This window comes from Leopardus geoffroyi, chromosome C3, assembly GCF_018350155.1.
Source record: "Leopardus geoffroyi isolate Oge1 chromosome C3, O.geoffroyi_Oge1_pat1.0, whole genome shotgun sequence".
Classification (NCBI taxonomy): Eukaryota; Metazoa; Chordata; class Mammalia; order Carnivora; family Felidae; genus Leopardus; species Leopardus geoffroyi.
In genome coordinates this window covers 133,416,428-133,439,672 of record NC_059338.1, presented here as the reverse complement: position 1 = coordinate 133,439,672, position 23,245 = coordinate 133,416,428, and the positions used below count along the sequence as shown (strand labels likewise).

Here is a 23,245-nt window from a genome sequence, read left to right as displayed (position 1 = left end):
TCCCACCGTAACTCTTATTACACTTTCGTGTAGCTGCTTAGATCTAATGAGAAGCTGAGAAGCAGCAGAGGCCTGAGCCCCCTATTTCCAGACCGCCCTCCCAGAACACAGGAACACAATGCACAATAAATGTCTGCTGAGTAAACAAATAAATAAAATTTGCATCGCGATCTTAATTTGCTGTGATTTATAGGAAACCAAAAGGCTTGAAATTATTGAAATAAAAATCTATGTCATAATTGTTTAAAGAAGTTCAGAAGTGACCAGGTAATATGCTATCTCAAAAAAAAATGTCTTAAGTAAAATGATGCAAAAATGATGCTATATATGACAATCTTAACAATTTGCAAGAGCAAATGTAGATAAGGAAGAAATGAACATGTTCGATCATGAGGGTAGATGCTCACCAAATTTCTTCTGGGAGTATACCCTTGAGAACAAAGACTTTACCTCCAAAGGACCCTGCAACATTTTCTCTGATCCACACAAAAATCCCTTCCACTGCACTAAAGAAGTTTGTTGCCAAGACGCATCGTGAGGAATACAAACACAACAAATAAGTGCTTATGATATTTCACGTGTATTCAGGTTGACTACTTTTTAAGAGGTCTAAAAGGGAAAAAGAAAAAGAGGCGTAAAGGGGAAAGAAACGGAAAAAAATTCCATTTGGATTTTTACAAGAACCTGATCGGTCTAGAGATCATTGAATGTAATGAAATGCAGCTAGGGTTCAGTCAGAGATGATTCATGAAAAACAAAAGAAAATTTGTATGCAAATAAGAAGTTATCACAGTAAGTAAAACGAATGGGTTCTCCTCAAGTGGCAGTCAGTGAGTAGTGTGCAATAAACTGTTATGTAATAGAAGTCATCAATTCTTTCCAGCTCTACTGGGGTAAATGTATTCATTATGCTGCCCTACTTAAGCCCATTATAATTCGATACCAACAACTAATTCGCTCAAGGACATCACACTATGAAACAATCGAGAGCTAAAAGTTGTGATTATTAGGAGTGATGACATTAAACTATTACTGCTTGGTCTGTATTATTCGGCGTGTTTTTACTAATATGCCAACGTAATAGGAGGAGAAAGTGCCGACTCATCCACTGCTGAAGAAAGAGATAGAGGGGACATGAAGGTGTGGATAATTTCCACAGTACAAAATGGTATCTCCGTGTAACGTTTTAAATAAGAGGTTATAATGAAATAGTTACAAACACAGAATCACAAAACGTTTTACAAGTTCCTAAGGGAAAATCTCAGCCATTTAAAGCGATAGTACAGGCAGCAACAACTCCATGACAAAGCAACACCTTCTACTGCCCACCAGTCGTGACAGTTTTCACAAAGTTCTTTCCGGAGTGTGTTTTGAGGGAGGGAGAGGGGAAGGCTAGGCTGGTCCGGGCAGAGAGACACAACGAAAGTCAGGAACCTTGCAAGAAAGGGCGGAGGGATACCTGTCACCTTCTTTCTTACCACCACTACTATTTCCACTGTATGAACTAAAAGGATACACCGCCTCTCCACAAAGCAATGGGTCACTATCAGAGGCAGCACGAACCGCGCAAAGAACCTAGGAGGGTTCAGCATCATCGCACAGACCAGTTCTCGAAGCCTGCCTCTATCATCTACATACGGCTGCCGTTCCAATTCTTCTGTCATTAGCAGCAGCTGAGGTACGTGACCTGGGAAATGTTATTGTGGATTCATTTTATAATGAGGGTAATAATGTCCGTTTGCAGCATCTTGTAAGTATTAAATGAGACGATTACATACATAAAACACCTGGTACACAGTAGGTGGTACGACTGCTGTCCTAGCAAGTGTGATCCTGCTAAATGCTGCTAGCTCTGACAGGTAGCTCGACGAAAGGATGGAGAACAGAGGCTTCAGGCCTCCGCTCCACCAACCAGAACTGATTTTTCCCTCAAATGTCATAATGGCTTTATCTGCCCAGCCTCCAGAGAGATACATAAACATGGAGACTGTTGGGAAATTTTTGAGACAGGGCTCTCTTAAAACTACATCCAAGTTGAAAAAAGGGGCGCCTGGGGGCTCAGTCTGGTGGGTGTCCAACCCTTGCTATCGGCTCCAGTCATGATCTCACGGTCTTGTAGGTTCGAGCCTGCATCCGGCTTGTGCTGACAGCGCAGGACCTGCTTGGGATTCTCCCTCTCTCTCTGCCCCCTCCCTTGCTTGTGCTCTCTCTCTCTTAAATAAACTTTATACTCAAAAAAAAAAAAAAAAAAAAAAAGTTGAAAAGTACTACCTAATTTCAAACCTTACTATAAGGTTATAATAATCAAAACAGTGGGGTATTAGCCTAAGGAAGAGAACACAATCTAGAAACAGGCCCACACATTTGTGATAAAGGTCACAAGGTAATTTTACGAGAAAGACAGTCTTTTCAATAAACGATGCTAGAAACTGTCATACATATGGAGAGGGAAAAGGAACCTTGACCTTTATCCTGCACGATGTACAAAAATTAACTCAAGATAGGGGCGTCTAGGTGGTTCGGTCAGTTAGGCATCCGACTTCAGCTCAGGTCATGATCTTACAGTTTGTGACTTCAAGCCCCGGGTCGGGCTCTGTGCTGACAGCTTGGAGCCTGGAGCTTGCTTTGGACTCTGTGTCTCCCTCGCTCTCTGCCCCTCCCCCACTTGTGCTCTCTGTCTCTCAAAAATAAATAAATGTAAAAAAAAATTAACTCAAAATGGGATAGGATCACAGATCTAAATGTAACAACTAAACTGCAAAACTTGTAGAAGAAGGCACCTGGAGAAAATTATTGTGGATAGGAAAAAAATGTTTAGATATCACACCAAATGCATAAAATAAAGACCATAAAAGAAAAAAAGCTGATAAACTGAACTCCATTAAAATTAAAACTTCTGCTATTCAAAAGACATAATTTAAAGATGAAAACACAAGCCACAGATTGGGAGAAATTATTGGCAAAATAATCATCTGATAAAGTACATGCATTTAAAAAATCTAAAGAGCTAAATAATAAGGATGGTCAGCTAGAATAGACAAAAAGACTTCTACAACTCAATGACAAACAAATAATTCAATGTTTTTAAATGGGCAAAATACTTACAGATTTTTTAACATAATATATATATGTATATATATATATATACATATATATATTATTGTTTATTTTTTTGAGAGAGTTCATGCAAGCAGAGAAGGAGCCAAGGGGAGAGGGGTAGAGAGAGAGGGAGAGAGAGAAATCTCAAACAGCCTCCATGCTGTCAGCACAGAGCCCAAAGTGGGGCTCAGTCTCACAAATCGTGAGATGATAACCTGAGCTGAAATCAAGAGCTGGCCGCTTAACCCACTTAAACACCCAGATGCCCCTATGTTATATATATTATATATGTTATATATATTATTATAAACATACGATGGGGAAAGTACACAAAAAAGTACTAAACATCATTAGTCATCAGAAAAATAGAAATTAAAACCAAAACATACTATGCTTGACATCCAATAAAACATCTAGTGTTGACAAGGACAGGAAGAAACTAGAACCCCTCACATGACATCCCTTGCTTCGTGGGAAAGCACAATGGTATGACCATTTTGCAAAACAGCTTGGAAGTTTCTCATCATATAACCCAACAATTTGACACCAAGGTGTGTTTTCAAGTCTCTTGGAGACAGATGACCATACAAGTAGTTGTACAAGGATGATTCCAGCAGTCACGGTCAGAACAGCTAAAAAGCAGAAACAACTAAAATGTTTATCATTTGGAGAATGGATCTTCTAGAATGTAATACATATGTGCAGTGGAATACCACTCAACAATGACAAGGCATGGATTACTGACACATGTAACAACACGAGCCTCAAAAACATGTGCTAAGTGAAAGAAACCAGACACAAAGATAACATTATATAATTCCATTAATCTGAAATTTCTAGAAAAAGTAAAAACTATAGAGACAAAACATTGGTGTCTTGGGTTAGAGAATGGAAGCAGAGAATGCCTGAAAATGGGCACAAGAGAACTTTCTGGGCTGACAGAATTGTTCTAAAACTTGACTGTGGATGATGCTGAAGAAAAATGTATAAGAAACACGTGACACACATAACTACATATTTACCAAAACTCATCCTTTAAAATGAATGCATTTCATGGTATGCCAATCATACCTCAATTTTTTAAATGCTAAAAAAAATTATAAATGACTTTTAAAAAATGTACCTCTATATCCCTGCCCTTTCTTTCTACGTGATAATTGTCGTTACTGTGTGAGTAAAGGGATCGAAGGGAGAAAGGCAGTTCTAGTAGTAAATGGTGTAAACATTTGCCAAGCAGAGAATCAACTAGCAGGCTGCACGAATAACACATCATGGCTCTGAGGCAAAAAATGAGGACTGAGCCTGCATCACACAGAAAAAGGTTGCCGACAGCATCAAAGCTGATTATTAATGATTTTTCAAAAGGTGGTGGAGGGTTAGGAGAAGATATGTGCACGCTCGCTCTTATTAATTTATTTATTTAGATAGATAAATATGAAGGGTTAGGAACAGGGGTTAGGGTAGATAGGTAGATACAGATCTATCTATATAGAGAGAGATCTATCTCTAGATATATCTCTATATAGATAGATCTAGATCGATCTATCCATCCATCCATCCATCCATCCATCCATCCATCCAGAGAGAGATCTGTGTATATGATTACCAGAATGAGAGAAGAGCCATATTTCACTGTTTTGGTTTACCATCACCATCATCAAATCATCACTGCCATCATCATCATCTATAATTTCTTAAAGGCCTCTGTGAGCGCCCCAAGCAGAGGTGGCTTAAATGGTTACCCCATTTGATCTTCCTGACAACCCTACAAGGTACCTACTGCTACCACTATCACCTCCATTCTGTAGATACAGAAACTTAACTGACAAGTGAAATACTCTTTTCAAGGTCACAGAAGCAACGCAGTGGCAAAGCCCGGATTCTAATCCGAAGTCTGATGGCAGAGTCACGCGTGCTTTTACCCACTGAGCTGTTATGGAAGCTCACTGTTTTGATAATGCTATCGTTGTTGCCAACATGATTTGAAAATGAGGATGCCTTGGGGCGCCTGGGTGGCACAGTCAGTTAAGCGTCCGACTTCAGCCAGGTCACGATCTCGCGGTCCGTGAGTTCGAGCCCCGCGTCGGGCTCTGGGCTGATGGCTCAGAGCCTGGAGCCTGTTTCCGATTCTGTGTCTCCCTCTCTCTCTGCCCCTCCCCCGTTCATGCTCTGTCTCTCTCTGTCCCAGAAATAGATAGACGTTGAAAAAAAAAGGGAAAAAATTAAAAAAAAAAAAAAAAAAGAAAGAAAACGAGGATGCCAAAATGTGATCAACTAACTTGAGTTTTTATGGACAACAGAGCGTATGGCACATGCTATTGAAGAGAGAGGGCTCTCATCAAAGGGAGCCTTAAAACTGCCATACTTCATATTTCAACATTAGGTTCCATTATTAGTTTTCGTGTTATTTGGCCAGCACCACCCCAGTCGTGTAGCCAGTCAGACAGGTTGGTAGAAATGAAGAGGACACATGGGGAAAGGGAGAGAAAGCCAGAAGTATTACTCCAATTACTTGAGATTTTTCAACAGCTTCAACCAAACATATCTAAAACCTATACCCATCACAAGTGTATACTCATAATGAATGATTAGTACAATCAGTTGTTTTCTTTTTGCTTAAAAGCACAAAAACTCTCAAATAATTTAACAAAAAACATCCCTTGAACTCAGCATGTTTCAAATTATAGTACATCAAAAGGACATTCTCTCAAGACTTAACTATAAGAATATTTCAGATTATTGAACAGCATACTATATTTTTTATTTGATATATCTATTACACATATCTTACATAATATAAAAGTATCCTGGGGCACCTGGCTGGCTCAGTTAGAAGAACACGCAACTCTTGATCTCAGGGTTGTGAGTTCAAGCCCCAGGTTGGGTGTAGAGATTACTTAAATTTAAAAAACAAAACAACACAAACCTAAAAAATAAAAAAAAGGAAAAGAAAAAGAAATCTCAAAAAGAAGTATCCTAAAACATAGCTTCCATATATATTTTAACAAAATACTACAATATTAAAATCCCAAATTTGATGTGTTGTAAAAATCTTAACATAAATAATATGTATAGAATTTGAACGATGTAAGGTAAAACTCTTTCCCAGTTGTTAAGCCGATGGTGCTAAAAATAACATCCAGACCACGGAAGAGTAAGTTATAAGTTAACTGAAGAACTTCTATATATACTTCAGGTAGCCTCTGTTTTCTTCGTTTAAAAGGCTCGACCTGCACTGCAGACAATGACTCTTAACTAATAAAAGTCTACAACAAGTAATTTTCATTTTCCAAATTCTTTTTTAAGAAGGTCAACTTAAAGATCCCCTTAAAGTGACATTTAGCTCATAACTTATGTATAAACATTAATTAATGAACCTTTAAGTATTCCTTCCAACTACTCATTCTGCCTATTACACATATAACTTAATTTGCTAGAGAAGTCTTCAGTTTTCTAGAACTGTTGCATAAAATTAACTGAAGTTCAATCTTAAGATGTTCTTTTGTTATTTTAATTCAATTTAATAAAATGCTTCAAAAAGTACAGCAAGTTAAACAAGTAGAGATTTAGATTTATAACTTAATGACTTTTCTTCCTAAGTGTAAAAAAAAAAAGTTCTAATTAGATACATAGAAAAGGATATATCATCAGCCTAAAAATTCCTAAGCTACAGGTAGGTACACAAACACCATGGATATGAATATGGTACAAAATAACCTACCCATCAAATTCATAAATCTCATATGATCATTCCTTTCATTTTTGTTTCTCACCCACCATGGTCTGAGCCAATGTAAAAACAATAAAGCAACTATCATAAACCAGTAACTCTTCCAAGAGTAGTATTCTTGCCAAGAGACAGACCTACCAGAAAAATTAGTCTCATACATGTACATGAATGTACATGGCTCACATTTGGAAGGGGACTAAACATATTCAACTTGGGAGTCACTAACCTGAACATAACATTTAAATCCGCAGAAATGGTTAAGATTTCTTAGGGAAAAGCCAGAAGCAGGAGGAAGACCAACAGAGACAAGTACTATAGAATCCAAGAGGAGACAGTTCTGAGAAGGAGAGGGTACTCAAAATCGTTCAGTGCTACTGAGGATTACAGTGTCTACCTGGTCTGGCAAGCAGAAAGTGCTGACGACCTTCCTAAGAACAGTCTCACTGGAATGACAAAGATATAAAGCAGACCGGAGAAAGCACTCACAAAGGAACCGGAAATAAGGATTTGAACACAGCACGTGCAAATAATGACTATCATCATCACCTTACGCTACAGTTAATCTTCCCTTCTAGACTGCTTCTTGAGGGCAAGGTAAGGTTTCATCCACCTGCTGGGGCACCCGGGTGGTTCAGTCGGTTAAGCCTCTGACTCCTGATTTCGGCACAGGTCACGATCTCCCGGTTTGTGAGTTGGAGCCTCGCGTTGGGCTCTGTGCTGACAGCGCGGATCCTACTTGGGATTCTCTCTCTCTGCCCCTCCCCTGCTCACACACACATACTCTCTCTCAAAATAAATACATAAACTTTAAAAAGAAAAAAAAAAACCAACCTGCTGTTGGATTAGTGATTTTTTTTTTAATGTTTTTTTTTTTTTTTTTTTGAGACAGAGAGAGACAGAGCATGAACGGGGGAGGGGCAGAGAGAGAGGGAGACACAGAATCGGAAACAGGCTCCAGGCTCTGAGCCATCAGCCCAGAGCCCGACGCGGGGCTCGAACCCACGGACCGCGAGATCGTGACCTGGCTGAAGTCGGACGCTTAACCGACTGCGCCACCCAGGCGCCCCGGATTAGTGATTTTTAAAACAAAAACAACATTCCTGCAGAAGTCCTGGGGCTTTAATTAGGGAGCTCAGCCCCCAAGTCCACACATGATACAGGTTTTAAGGAATTACAGGAGAGAAAAGGAAAAATAAATTACCGGTCAGAAATTCATCTTTCTGAAATAGACATAAAAGACTCAGAGATGAATCTCAACCAAGACTAGAACATGCCATCCTGACAACCAATCAGTCTTCCCACAATAAAAGGCCCTAAAACACAATTAGTAAGAATTTTAATTGTTTTTCTCCCACAAAATGGATAACCTTTGCCTGCAATGCTTTCCTTCATTCTCCTTGAGATGAGAATGTTACCGAAGCCTACTGTGTACATCAGAATAATAGATGATTTCCGTACATTGTCAGTTTATTTTTCACAATAAACCAATCTAAGAGGAAATGTCTACCTTCCTTAATAAAATATATACCCTGCAACTATTAGCAGTAGGGGAAAGAAATCCACTTAGGAAGAGGAAATAGGACTGTGAACTCCTCAGAAATTCACCTTCTCCTAGGTTTTTCTCCCTAATTAATGCTGCAATGACCACTCTCCAATATACAACGAGCCTAGAACCCCCTTCTCTAATATCCCTGAGGGCAATGCAGGTTTCCTAATATCCCTGTGTAAAATTTACCTCAAGACTATGGGGTAACAAGAGAGACTGAACCAAAAGCAACATTAAAACTATATGATCTGCCTACCCAGGACCGGGAGGGACACAGTCTTTAACCAATACCTAACAGTACCCTCAAAACCAGCTTCACAAGGACCAGCATAAACTTTCTGTCCACCAGAGACCCCCCACTGAGATTCTGTTTCCTCTCTCAGGATGGGCTTCCCCAAATGACTGTCACTGACTATGCATTCCCACCTCCTAAGAGGAGTCCACACCTTTCAACAGCATATGACCACATTAAGTTAATCATCATTTTAACATAATAAAGGGAATATTCATTAAAAAAAAAAAAGAGGCACACAGTATGAAGAAGATAGCATTCTTAAAAAGGAAGATGTTCTATAATACCTATTTTGCAACCAAGAAGAGGTTAATACAGAGGCACCTGAGTGGCTCAGTCAGTTAAGCATCTGACCCTTGATTCGGCTCAGGTCATGATCTCCCAGTTCTTGAGGGTTCTTGAGATTGAGCCCGGCCATCAGCACAGAGCCTGCTTGGGATTCTCTCTCTTCCTCTCTCTCTGCCACTCCCTCCCTCCCCCGCTCGCTCTCTCTCTCTCAATATAAATAAACATTTTTTTAAAAAGAGGTAATACCATTTGTTTAAAGTCAAAGAAGGTGTGATGGAGCTGGGTGTCAAACCCAGGTCCCCTTGACTCCAGCATTATGTTCTTAATACTAACTGCCTGTCAGGCAGCACCAATCTGCCTAAAAACAATGAGGAGGGAGAAGGAAGGTGGCAGAAGGGAGAGGGGAGAAGGGAAAAGAGAGAGTAGCAAGCCCTAAAAAAATGGTATTTTTTAAAAGTTGAAAACAGCCCACATGTATGTATATGTGTTCATGGCTATAATTTTATGTCACATTAAGTTTTTTGAAGTAAAATTACAATTTTACATAACGTAATTAAATGTACCAATCTTTTACACTTTTAGAAAGAATATGGTATTCCAAACAGGAGCCCTAGATTACAAAGAGAAAGCTACGCAATTTAGCATGTGGGAAAATGGAGAGCTCATCCTTGGAGTAGATAGCACCTAGTCACATGTTTATTGCCTGTATGATCTCACTGAGTCAACTCACATATCCAATGGTCACTCAGAAGAAATATTATCGAAAGATACTTCATCAGAGTTTTTTTTAATGTTTATTTATTTTTGAGAGACACAGAGTGTGAAGGGCGGGGGGAGGGCAGAGAGAGAGGGAGACAGAGAATCCGAAACAGGCTCCAGGCACTGAGCTGTCTGTCGGCACAGAGCCTGACGCGGGGCTCGAGATCACGACCTGCAAGAACATGACCGGAGCTGAAGTCGGACACTTAACCGACTGAGCCACCCAGGTGCCCGCTTCATCAGAAATTTGATTTGTTGTGTGGGCCTATATAGAGTTTCCCATTGGTAAAAATTTTTAAATGCAATTTTTCATTTGACTGCATTTCTAGGTTCTGACAAAAACACTGAGGAATATTGGAGAAAATGGGATCCCGTGGCAGGAGTACCATTTTGAATAAAAATTTAGCTCTGGAAGAAACTTAAAAATAGGTTAACTACTCAGTTTTATGGATGGGAAACTGAGGCTCAAAGAGATGAGCACCTCCACCGACAGCAATAGCACTTCTCATTCACCCTCTGGTTAAAGGAGTTTCTATGAACCCCAAAACAACTACCACCCTCAAGACACTAGCCTTCCCATCCTATCTTAACTAACTGCTATGGAAATCATCATCAAATACGTCAACCTTCGTATCACAGAAGGGCATAAGGTACACAAAAAGGTACGAGAGGTTTGTAGCTTAGTTGTGAATCTAGAATATGTAGAAAAAATGTCCAACAATACAAAACATAAATAAAAATCAAAAAATCTGGAGATGAGCTTCCTAATATCCTAAACATACAGAATAACAAGAGCCACCTTTTGCTAAGTATCAAGTATTAAGTGCTGTGATACAAATTTTACCAGCATGATTTTGCTTTTTCCCATAAATAGGCATCTATTGGTTCCATTTTGCAGGTGAGGAAACTGAAAGAAGTTAACGCAAGAGGCAGAACTAGCAGCAGAATCTAGGTCTTTGCCAATACAAACCCTCCACTTTTCCCTGTGGTTTCCATCCTAGTTCCTTGGCCAGGCTTCAGTCCTCCACACTTCTTGCTCCACCCACCACCTTCCTCCCCTCCCCCACATCCTCCCAGGGGTGGGGGGTGGGGGGGGTACAGGTGCGGGGGGTGGGGAGAATCGATATGGTATCATGAAGATGCTTTCTAACATCCAGCTATTACAAAAAACGCCACAAGCACCATTCACCCAACAAATAAATTCGCTCAACACAAACCTGTGAGTTACCCCCAAATGTGTCACTCACAAGATTATTCAATTATTGGCCTGTTGTGCCTATAAGCAAAGAGAATGGAAGAAATACTGATACTGTAGGACAAAAGACAGATATAAAGAAAATTTAAAAAGCTGTGACAACTCTCTCCAACACAAAGAATTGAGTTTAAAAAGAAAATGAAACAATCCTAAAACCTAAGGTGGAACAGTTAGGAAAATAAACTAGAGTGGCTGGAGCTTTCCTAAATCTGGGAATCTCAAAGTCCAAGAATATATACAAATGTCCACAAAATTTTCATTCTGATGACAATCTCAGGTTGCTTACATGGATATGCTAAATCATGGATAACCATTATCCACACTGGTTGACAAACTAGTTGTTTTGTTTTTTTTTTTCAGCGCATTTATTTTGAAAGAAAGAGCGATCACACATGTGTGCATGAGCTGGGGAGGGGCAGAGAGGGAGGAGAGACAGAATCCCAAGCAGTCTCCACATTTTCACCAAAGAGCCCCACACGGGACTCAGTCTCACCAACCACTCCCACCAACCGGGAGATCATGACCTGAGGGGAAATCAAGAATCAGATGCTGGGGCACCTGGGTGGCGCAGTCGGTTAAGCGTCCGACTTCAGCCAGGTCACGATCTCACGGTCCGGGAGTTCGAGCCCCGCGTCAGGCTCTGGGCTGATGGCTCAGAGCCTGGAGCCTGTTTCCGATTCTGTGTCTCCCTCTCTCTCTGCCCCTCCCCCGTTCATGCTCTGTCTCTCTCTGTCCCAAAAATAAATAAACGTTGAAAAAAAAAATTTAAAAAAAAAAAAAAAAAAAAAAAAAAGAATCAGATGCTGAACCAACTGAGCCATCCAGGCGCCCCCAGGCTAGTATTATTTTAATGTCTTTCACATCAAGTCTTGAGAAACAGTTTTCTATAAGTTCAAGGAAAGAAAAATAGTGGGGGAGATTTAAAGTATCTTCACACAGCTAATAGTATATGCTGAACTCAATGGAATCTGAGCTCAGGTTACAAACAGCAACTTTGTTATAACCAGACAACACTGCATGGTATTATTAATTTAAATCTTATTGATTTAGTAGTTTTGTTAATATTTAGTTAGTAAATGTGGTTTTATTTTATAGGTCCTAATGAAACTAAAATCTTTCCACACTGAAAAAGAATCAAGTAACATATACTAAAATGGTGTTTCTCATAAGGACCATTACACCAGTTAATTCACCCATTATTTACAATAAATATGGCTACAAAATATAGATTTACAAAATTCAGGTACAGCTTTTATTTTTTAAAAAATTCTGCTGACAAGTCAAAGTAAGACCCTACCAGTGGTCCCCAAAATGTCTGAGTGTAGCTCCAAAGCAAAATTTTTCTAGGTTTAAACCTAAATGAGAAAAAATGGTAGTGTTTTATTTTTCTATAAAGCTAAATTTTATTAAATTTAGGATTTTCCTTTATTGTTAGATTATGAGCTTATCATTTTGTGGGGTTAAATTTTCCTTCTATTTTCTGAAATGGTGGTTATAGCCGGTGTTTTTTGTTTGTTTTTTTTTTCCCCTTGTATCATGGCTTGACTGAATTCAAAATTTGGCAATCCTACATCAGTTCCCTAGATTTGGGGGGAAATGTTTAATAGTTCATAAAATCAAAATCTCTAGGTACCACTGGCCTATTTTAAATGGTGTATTTATACACACACACACACACACACACACACACACACACACACACACAGATACACAAATACAGGTACTCCCTTCTGGCACCACAGGGAAAATTCATTTTGAGCATGAACTTGCAACCAAGAAGTTCTTGTTTCTACCCAAAGAAATTTTTAACACTCCTTCCTCTCTCACGCAGGTCTAGGAAGAAGAGCACTCCAGGCAGTCAAGCCAGAACAAGCATGGAGACAGGGAGAAAGGAGCTATCATCAGGTCCCTAAGTACCTAAAAGTGGACATTTTGCCGAACATCCTAAAATAAACCACAGCCTAATAAGGTTAATAGTAACAATGACAAGTCATACATAAAGAAACTGTGGAAGACAATGATAGCAATAAAGTCTGCCACACCTCCCACTGAGAAATGAAGCATAACTGTCCTCCCCTTGACACTGGGGTTGCCTTAGTGATTGGCCTGACTGAACAGACTGTGGCAGAAATGATATTCTGGAACTTCTGAGCTTTGAAGCTGCCGCCCAGGCCTTTGGAACCCTTTATCTTGGAGTCCTGAGCCACTGCATATGTCTGACTACCATGAAGCCACCATACTATGAGGAAGCCCAACATGGTCATCCAAAGAGGCCAAATGAAAAAGAGAGTGAGGTGCTCAGCCAGTCCCCAGCTGTTCCAGCACGTACCAGTTCCTGTTCCATCAGGTGAGACTCCACACATCATGGAGCAGAAACATGTCACCCCTGCTATGCCCTGCCCAAGTTCCTACCCCACAGAATTATGGGACATCATCATCATCATCATCAAAAGCTATTTAAGCAATAGATAACTAGAATAAAAACTAACAGCTTTTCATAAGTAGTAATAATAAAGACTTTAAAGCAAAAAAGAAATGTCTCGGGAAAACTAGCTAGAAACCAGAATGGTATCAGACACAAAAGAGGATTATAGTGCATAAAAATAAATATAAATCCATTTATTCATTTATCCAACAAATATTTATAATATCAGGGCCTATAAATAGGGATATACACAGACTCTGGAGATGGTTTTAAAAAAAGAAATGTCCTGGGACACCTGGGTGGCTTAGTTGGTTGAGCATCCGACTTCAGCTCAGGTCATGATCTCACGATTGATGTGTTCCAGCCCTGCATTGGGCTCTATGCTGACAGTGCAGAGCATGCTTGGGATTCTCTCTCTCCTCCCCCTCTCTCTACCCCTCCCCCACTCGTGCTTTCTTTCCCTCTCAAAATAAATAAGTAAACTTAAAAAAAAAAAAATGCCCTGACTTCAGGGAACTTATAGACCAGAGAGTATTATGTAAAATAGTGTCTTCTTGTGTACCTTTTAATGTTTTTCACAAAAATAACCTAATCAGCAGCTCAGATCAAATCAATACGTAGACCTATCTCATCAAGGGACTTGGGGTTTGAGTTCCTCTGTGAGAAGGAAGTGAAGATTGAATCAAAATCCCATAAAAGATCATTTGCAGTTTGCAGTATCTAAGCATGCCTTAGTGAACCACAGTATATAATAAAATGTTTGGGTTCTTATTTCAGACTATAAATTCAAGGCATGCGTAACTAATCCTTTTTATTTTTTCGTCATAAAGTATCAGGTTAAAGAACCTTTTAGAGCTATTATTACAAATAGGCCAAGTAGACCTTTTCTACTTTACTGCCGTCAAGATTCTGGGACCCAGAATGGGCAAACCAAGTAAGGTCAGTAGTAAGTTGTTGTTTTAATAAGATTTATTTCTGTCTAGGTGTGCTACAGTTTAAACAAACACACTTACTATTCCAGTGACTAAAATAATCTTAACTGCTTCTTTTATGAAAGCATAGACAATCTAACCTTTCATATTATTCTCGGGGTTCTAAAATTATTCACACTTTTTCTATTTACAGTATTTCTCTATTCAAATTTCACAAGAGGGTACAAAGAACATAAATAGAGAAAATTATTTTACCAGGTATTTTTAAATACAGAAAAATGTTTGATCTCATGCTGTAAAAGAGCACGACAGTAAATAAGTATGTTCGTGGCCTCTTGGCCCGACGACCATAGTGTCTCTTAAAATCATCAGCACCTTACAAACCGCCTCTGTAGAGGGTACTCAGCAAATATGTATTGACTGATAACACATTTATTCCCTAGTTGTTTTTCAAGTGTGGCCAATAAAAATAAGCAATGCTATTTTCTGTCTTAGTAAATATTTGAGGCCAAAAAAAAAAAAAAAAAAAAAAGATAATGTTTTCAAAAGCGGTCACAAAGAAACAAGCCTTCTCATTTTCTCTTCAAAATCCTGAAAAGAGGTATATGGTAGCAAGGGCAAGTTAACATATTCTTTGTGCTCTAAACATCAAAATAGTAAAGGTGCGACAAACAGTAACCTAAATTATAAATGGCCTGTGTTTATCTTTTTTCTCCTAATTTCAGTTTTGGCACATTACGCAGTAACTTGTCAGAATTTCTTTTTTAAAAACATGACATAAAAGACAAAATCTGCTAAAAAGTAATTCCTTAATATTTTAGCCCAAATATACCGTAAAAGTCAAAACAGAGTACTGAACAAGAATATAATTAGGAACTTAAAAACAACAATACTAACATTTCATTATAAAAAAGTAACAATATCTGGGAGGGAGGTACTCAAGAATATCTGACTTAACAGGTGGCACATTGTTTCTCCCTTCCAGACTGCTCTGGAGGCTAGCGTGGAATGGGAATGTGCGTCAGGAGACCTGGCCATCCTCCTAGCCTTCCCTATAAAATTCAAGGCCAATCACTTACCATCTCTTGGCTTCAGTTCCTCAGTTAAAAAGAAAAGGAGTGGCACAATTATCTCCAAATTCCAGTTTAGCTCTAAAAAATTCGACTGTTCAAAGAAAGGGCCATTAGTCTAAATAGATAGGGTTTGAAGACACGTGCATCTTCTATTCGCTTAATATTAAGGCACAACTATTCCCCTAATCTTACTTTACAAGCTTCAGACACCTACAGATAGATTATTTTTCTCTTATTTTATCTTTACAACAATTCTGTGAGGCAGACTTTGAGAATGTAATTATTATGTGCATTAGACAAATGTCAAAAGGGAAGTTCGGTGAGGTTATGTGATTTGATTAAAGTCACTCAGCCAAGAAAAAAAAAAAAAAAGCCTAGAAGTCAGATCTTCTGACTCCCAGCTTTGTTTAAATTTCTAGAAAAAGCCACTTTTAAACTGCAAAGTATATTACATACCAGTAAAAAAGAAAAAAATACAGTGCTATTTTTGAGTGGCTATACTGTTTCCTCGTTTCTTTAAATCTTCATGTCCTTTATCTTAAATTCCCTAAGATGACTCCATTTGGGGCCATTATGTCTCAAAAATTATTTTCAAGAAAATCCTATTGGTTTCAACATGTTATAAAAATATTGCCATATATCAAGGTTGTCTTAACTGATGTATATTCCTTGATAAAAAAGGTTCCATGGTGAAATAAATTTGAAAATACGTGAAGACTGACAGTACACATAAGCTTCTCAAGTTGAACGTACCATTTCACAAACGTATTGATCCACATACATTTTAGACATTTAAAAATACCAACTGACACTCTAAAGCACTTTTATTCCAATAAACCCATCTTAGAAAATACTTCTACACATTTTAAAGAAAATCATTGCTAAACAAACCAAAACTACTATAATTTTTCCTTATTTCCCAAGCATATATATTTTCAAATTTTCCAAAAAGCTGATCATACAATTGTACACGCAATGTGACAGTGTTTCTTTTTATTTTTACTGAAAAGTTGCTAATCTAATATTGTACTTTACAATAAACAGCAACTTGGAATAGAGGAACTACTGTAAAAATCTTCTCATAATCATAAAGTGTCCTCTCGGTGACAAAAATGACATCATATTAAAACATTTCCCCCAGGAGTCATGCTCAATCAGTTACCCAGAACTGATACTAAAGAATCTGAGACCTTAATGCTGATAGGAGCAGACACTTTGGATATGTATTAGCAAAGACATATAATTAGGGGGAAAATGTTCATTACAGAAAGAATACTTGAACCAATCTTACAATAATGCAAGGATTTGTGTCTGAAATTGGGAGCAAACATTTCCAAGCAGAGGGTGAGTCAAATTACTGAATCACTGAGCCACAGTTAACCTAACAGTAACATGGAAGCAACTGTAAGTGTGGTTTTTGCCCTATTTATAAAATAGCAAACTCTGAGGCAAAGGCTAATTAACTAATCTGAATGTATCTCGTGCTCATGATCTTATAACACTTGATGAATTTATTTAAGTCCCAAAGGGATGAGACATTTCTAACCCTTCCTCCAGACAACTATGAATTCTCTAATACAAATGAACCAAATACATTTTCTCCTTACTTCCATCTAATGATGTTTAGCGGGTCCAAAAATACTTTCAAATGCTTTTGGAAGTAGAAGGCAGCTTAGGAACTTGAGCTGTTTTTGGTAATGGTATTTTAAAAGTGGTAGAACTTACCACTTCAGGCAAAGAGGTGTGACTTGTCACTGGTAATAGTGGTAACATGGCAGAGTGAAGAGAGCTATTTTGAGAAAATAAGAGATTGTGGGTTCTAGTCTCAAACCTCACTCTTCCCCTCATGTATATGAAGTGTAATGCTTATGTAATTCACAAATTAAATATGTTTAAAACTGAAAGAAATTACAGCAGAATAAGTTATGTGTTCATTTTTAAAGTTACATCAAAAAAATCTTTTCTAGGAATAGAAGCAGTCAGCACTGCCTAAAAAACTTTGGTATTTCTGTTCTTCCTAATCCTTAAATGTTTACACAAGTGTCCCCCCCCCCTCCCACACACACATACACACCCCTACCCACTTTGCTCTTATATCCATTTTAGAAATGTGGAAGGTAATTCTCAGATACAGAGTAAATTTCAAAAGCCACTTCCTTGTCCACAAATACATGAACAAGTCACATTTTAAAATAAAGCACAGACTGCCACAAAAAGACTCACGAAAAGCTATCAAAGCATAGTACGCACCACCAACCTATAGTTATCCCATTTCCGGCTATGGAGTAAAAGCCACCTTCGCGCAAATGAGTTTAGACTCCAAGTGCTAGATTAAGGAAGATGTACAAATCTAAAAATCATGATTCACTTATAAAACGGCAAAAGTAAAGATGACCCCACATATTATGATCATTAACATTAAATAATAAACATTAAAACACAATTTAAAAAAAGAGCAACTAGAGGAATAAACATTTATTGACCTGGAAGGAGGGCTGCAGAGTATTGGCAAATGGAAAAAAAAAACAAAAAACAAAAAACAGGTTGTAAAAATAAAATATAATGTATGATCGACCCTCCACCCCCCCCCAACCCCCACTGCAAAGAAAAGAGAAATAACGACTAACAGCATTTTAGGGAAGGTCACGTCAAAAAAGATGGAACTGGCCAAACTCCATGACACAATTAGCCTCTCTAAGGGAGGTAACTGAAGAAATCTGCACCCTATTCATAGCTAAAATGGAACATTTATTCACCTTCAGCTCATTTTCAAGTACAACACTGGGAAGTGAGTGCCTTAAATGGTCTTTAAATATGCAAGCAAGCAACATTTCCTAAATATAAAATATAACTTAAAAAATTAAGTCTAATGGAAAAGATTAACACTTGAGCATTGTGAAATTTTTCATCAACAGTTAATCTCTTTTTAAAATATTAAAACTGTACTTATGTGTGTGAAGACCATTGCCTTTGTCAGCTGTATTTTCAATGACATGCCTTCTAACTTTGAGAATTGAACTATTTCTCACTGATGGATGTGCTCTCTTCAGACAGACTATAGAAATGCCGCTCTGGTCAGTAATCAATGCTCTCCAGAGGCCATTTCCTTCAAGGTATCGTTCCTTTGATCCAAAATGAGGGCAGGAGTGATAAACCCTTTCCGCGTAGGGCTAACACTACTCACTCCTACACATCAGAGCCTTTTATTTGAATGCCTAAATCTCCAACGTGTTCAGTAAAATACTGGTAGGTAAACAGCTTCGGAGTGCTAAAGAAGACAAGGCATTTTTGTGCTTTGTAACCACTTCTTGATCATATCTTACAGAAATCAGGTCAGATACTTGACACTGATTATAGAGGACTGACCGGCTAGCTTGCTGATAACGCAAAAGCCCGTCCGTCCGTCTGTGACTTCTTCCTTCGTTTTGGCTATTTCTTTGGGCACTGAACACCTCTAAGGAAAAGAGAGGGGTGAGAAAATGAGGTAAAATTCCAATTTATGAATTGCATCCCTAGTAAAAGACTAAAAAACGAAAAACAAACAGAATACCCTCTTAGAGACCTAAAAGAAAATACCAGAAGTAGTTGTGTGCAGATGGTGCCACTGTGGGTCAATTCTGTAATGTCCACACCTTCTAAATTGTAACCATATTACCAATAGTTATATTTAAACCAAAACAATGACAACATAAGTTAAAACTAATGGTTTCAAATATTTTAACTACCCTGGGTTTATTTTCCAGAAGATAAAAGGGAAGTTGCCTATATAAATGGGCAACGTAAACAAATACAAAAATATCTCCTAAGTATTCCCTTCTTCATTGTCTGTGTGAAGGAAGGGAAAGGAATAAAAGGAAACGAAAGCCATGAGTACCCACTCACAAACCAAAACCACAAGAAAAATAATCTAAAACCAGACGATAGGAGGCAAGAGAAAAAGCAAGACTCTCTACATAAGAAGTGATTTTGCAACACTAATAGGGCAAACCCACATTCCTGCCACAAGCCTCCTGCTTTCAAACAGGCCACACAGCTGGCGGTCTTGAAAGCTTTCCAGATAGGAACCAAGATAGTAAGAGAAATCAGTAGGTCTCAGGACTGAACTAAACCCTAATCTGATTCTGATGAAACCCTGCCCTGCTGGGGTATAATATTAAGGCAGCCAGAAACTCAGTTAAATAGATGATTATAACTTTTAGGGAAAAAACCTAAAGAAACACTCCTATGAACATGGGCCTCTGTTTAATGATGAACTGCCCCAAGTACTGAAAGGCACACGCATGCTTTCTAGGGAGAAAAGTCTATCCGCCTGATGCACAACACCCGGAGGACGCAACACCACCTTGAGAAATAATCTAGAGGTCCGCCTCGTGTAAAATCTGCTCTTGGTAAACTATGTTTGTGTAAATATTAAGAGTCTATTTTCCTCTCCGAGTCAAAGGACGATGTGGTTGGAAAGACGTCTCTCTAGATTTGGACTCTGAACTTTGTTTCCAGGGCTCGAGAGCTGTTTAATGTACTGCGTTTTCACCAAGCCCTGGGAGCGTCTCCTGTGAAACTACCTCAACCAACTCCGAGAAGCTAGACACTTTCCTACACAAATCCTCCTTATCTGAATCCCTACAGAACTCTCTAAAGCAGCACTCTGGCTTTGTTTTCAGAACTTTCAAGAAATTACTCATCCAAAAGAGATCTGAGTAGGTTTACCTGCAGGACTGGCCGTGTTACATTCATTTTCTTCCTCACAGAGGAAGCAGTGATGCCAGGACCTTCTTCACCCAACAGAAAGGAAGCAAAACAGCTTTCTATTGTACTAGGAATGCTTTTATTTTTTTTAAGCTATTTTTTTAAGCTTTTATTTTTTTTAAGCAAATTCATAAATATGCTTCCTAGATAATGTTTTCCTCTAAGTTATAAAATATAGCTTTGGGAGCAAGGCAAAAATGACCAAGCAGATAAACCTATCTCCAAACTGCCAATAAGTTACTTATTTCATCACATCACCTAATATAGCACTAAGAAAATCATTGTGTTTTCCATTAAATCTACTCTGATAACCTAACCACCATACTTTTGGCATGGTTCTTACTGAAATATGCTTCCTTCAACAAAGCCATTGTGCCTCCAGATCTTAGTCAAGACTATTAATATGAGCTCATTCCTATTATAAAGATTTACTGATATTTAAGATAAACAGTAGTGATTATTATAACACAAATGGCATAGATAAATGTTATGAGCTTCCTTTTCACTTAGAAAGCAGTATTCATTCCAAGTACAGAAAACCACAGATTTCAATAAGCAAGACACCATTTATGATCATAGGCAATGCTGTAATTTGAAATTTGTAATTTGAAATTGTAATATGAAATTTACTAACATTGTTCAAAATGTTCATGTCTAGCTCCATTATTCGGACTTAAGTATAGTTTTTCCCTTAGTGTCCTCATCTCTGAGAGTTTGTGAGACATAGTAAAATTCATTGAAGTTGTGGACCCCAATAAGCCAATGTCCCAATATGGACTTCAGCCATTTACCATTATGTATGATCCTGAACAAGTCAATTTAAAGCCTCTCTCTGCCTTAGTTTCTCCAACTGTAAAATGGGAAAACTATGTACCATGTTGAGTTTCTGAGTACATAAGAAAACAGAAAAGAAGTAAAGCACATATGGAAGGGTCTGGCCCACAGCAGGTGCTTGATAATTACAGGAATGACGATAATCATTATTGCAGTTGCAGAGATCAACCTAGGAGCCAAGCAGTCACAAAAGTGAAGTGCTCAGGACTTTCAGAAATATTTCAAAGAATTTGTTTTAAAAATGTTTTTACATTTGTATTTCTAGGATCTACAAAGCCAAATAGCATCTCTGTTATTAGGCTGTGTCGTAAAACTCTTCTGTTAGGTACTTTCTTGATGTTAGTGAGAGGCAGGCGTGTATTCCGTCACTACTTGAAACCTAAGGGCTGCCAATTACTGAGTCAGATTTAACTAATACATAAACTACTCAGACTACGCTAAACACTTGGAGAGGCTCATCAAATTTTTCAACAGCTAGTCAGTGAGTGAGTATTTATCGAGTCCACTGTGTACGTAACCTTGTACTTGAAACTTGGCACACACATCAATGATCAAACATAATCCCTGCCCTCAAAGAGTTTACCATCTAAAGGAAATAAACAAACAAGAAATTAAAGAAAAAATGCAGGAAAATATAATATTCGTAGTGTAAGTGTTGGCTAAAGAGGGTTACGCAGAGTGGTTGGTGGACAGCTGATGTTCAGTAGAGAAGTTTCTTTGAGTCAGTTTTGTATGTTTTAAAAACAGGAAGAGTACCATGGATGACTAATAGATGAGTTATAAATATAAGTTACAATTTGGACATTGAATGTAGCAACAGTTAGAAAGCACATCAATGCAGGATGAAACAAGTAATTTTCACAGTGAAAAGCAAAATTATCTGGGGTAGGAAAAAAATAAAATTTAGCAAACTTTGAAAAAGTTATTGATTTTAGGTTGATAACAGCCTAATCTGGAAATTTAATAAAATTTCTTAAGTGATTATTTGATACATTTATTTATTACAGCTGGGAGGGTGGGGGGCATAAGTGCCTGAGGAAACTGAATTGATTACCAAGATCACGTCTCTATAAAACGATGGGTAAATCAAATTGCTGATTATATAGTTATGATGTCTCACTCAGTAAATATTGCCTACCAAATTATTTTTAACCTTTCTGTCCTCTGGCGTGAGCCTATGAGTGTAACTTTCAGATTTTCCAGAAAAAAATAGTAAAAAAATAAAACAAGTCCAAATAAAGGGCCAGAATTTAAAGGATAATAGGCATATGTATACACAACTGTTCAAATACTACATGGCAAGTTAACAGCATTCCAGAGCAATCCTGGTCCTCAGCAGGGATGAGCAACCTTTCTTGAGCAATTCAGGATCCCACTCCCTGGGCCCAGACCCCCAACTGCCCCCATGACTGGTCCCAGTGTCCTAATGAAGCTCTGCCAAGTATTTTTTCCCTCTTTCTCCTACTCTGTCCTAAATGATAAAGCATTCCGTTTTTCAAGACTGACATTCATACAACATACACATTCTTAGGACAAAATATACCAAATAAGCTGGTGATTATTTCCCTTCAAATTTCTCTACCTTCCCCATCTTACCAATATATATGCTATCTAACTCCAAAAAGATATGCTGACATTTATCTTGTCAATCTGTGTACAAAATCTAGTACCAATTTCGTTCCCTTAAATTTATTCCCCATAAATTTATCAAGCACCAGGTGCCAGAGGGTATAAAAAAGTTGTATTAATGTTATCCTTACTCTTACAGAATGTACTCTATACACCAACAATCTCTAATAGAAAATTAATACTCGTTCCTACTCATTCCAAGAAGATTTTGCTGTCCCTGGGACTTGCTCCACAGAATAGGGCTTCTGTTTCCAAACTTGGCCTCATGTCTGGAGCAACTCTTTCAAGTGAAGTCAGTTCTACCTTTTTCCCTTTAGTGAAGTTACTATTCACTCTGTTCTTTTTAGATTTCCTTTTTAAGATTATAAAATAAACAAACACTTATTTTGAAGAAAAAAAAAAGAGAGAAAAGTATAAAAGAGAGAGAAATATGTTCACTACTGCCCCCCACCCCTGAGATGCCTTCTGTTAACAGTTCGGCTACATTTCCATTTAGAGAATTTCTTTCAGGTATTTTTCAAATCATATTTTTCAAAATGATTAAACTTAATCCTCTATAACAATTTACTGCTTTGTTATTTTCCCTTACTATTATTGCTGTTACCATTTACTTAACCATTTCTTCCCTGTTTAACGG

General features: G+C 38.1%; 1 protein-coding gene across 15 annotated transcripts in view; it reads right to left on the bottom strand.

The window, feature by feature from the left end:
• The window catches only part of NCOA2 (nuclear receptor coactivator 2), a 291,905-nt gene that overhangs the window by 193,850 nt on the left and 74,810 nt on the right, over positions 1 to 23,245 (bottom strand). The gene's annotated exons all lie outside the window — the stretch shown is intronic.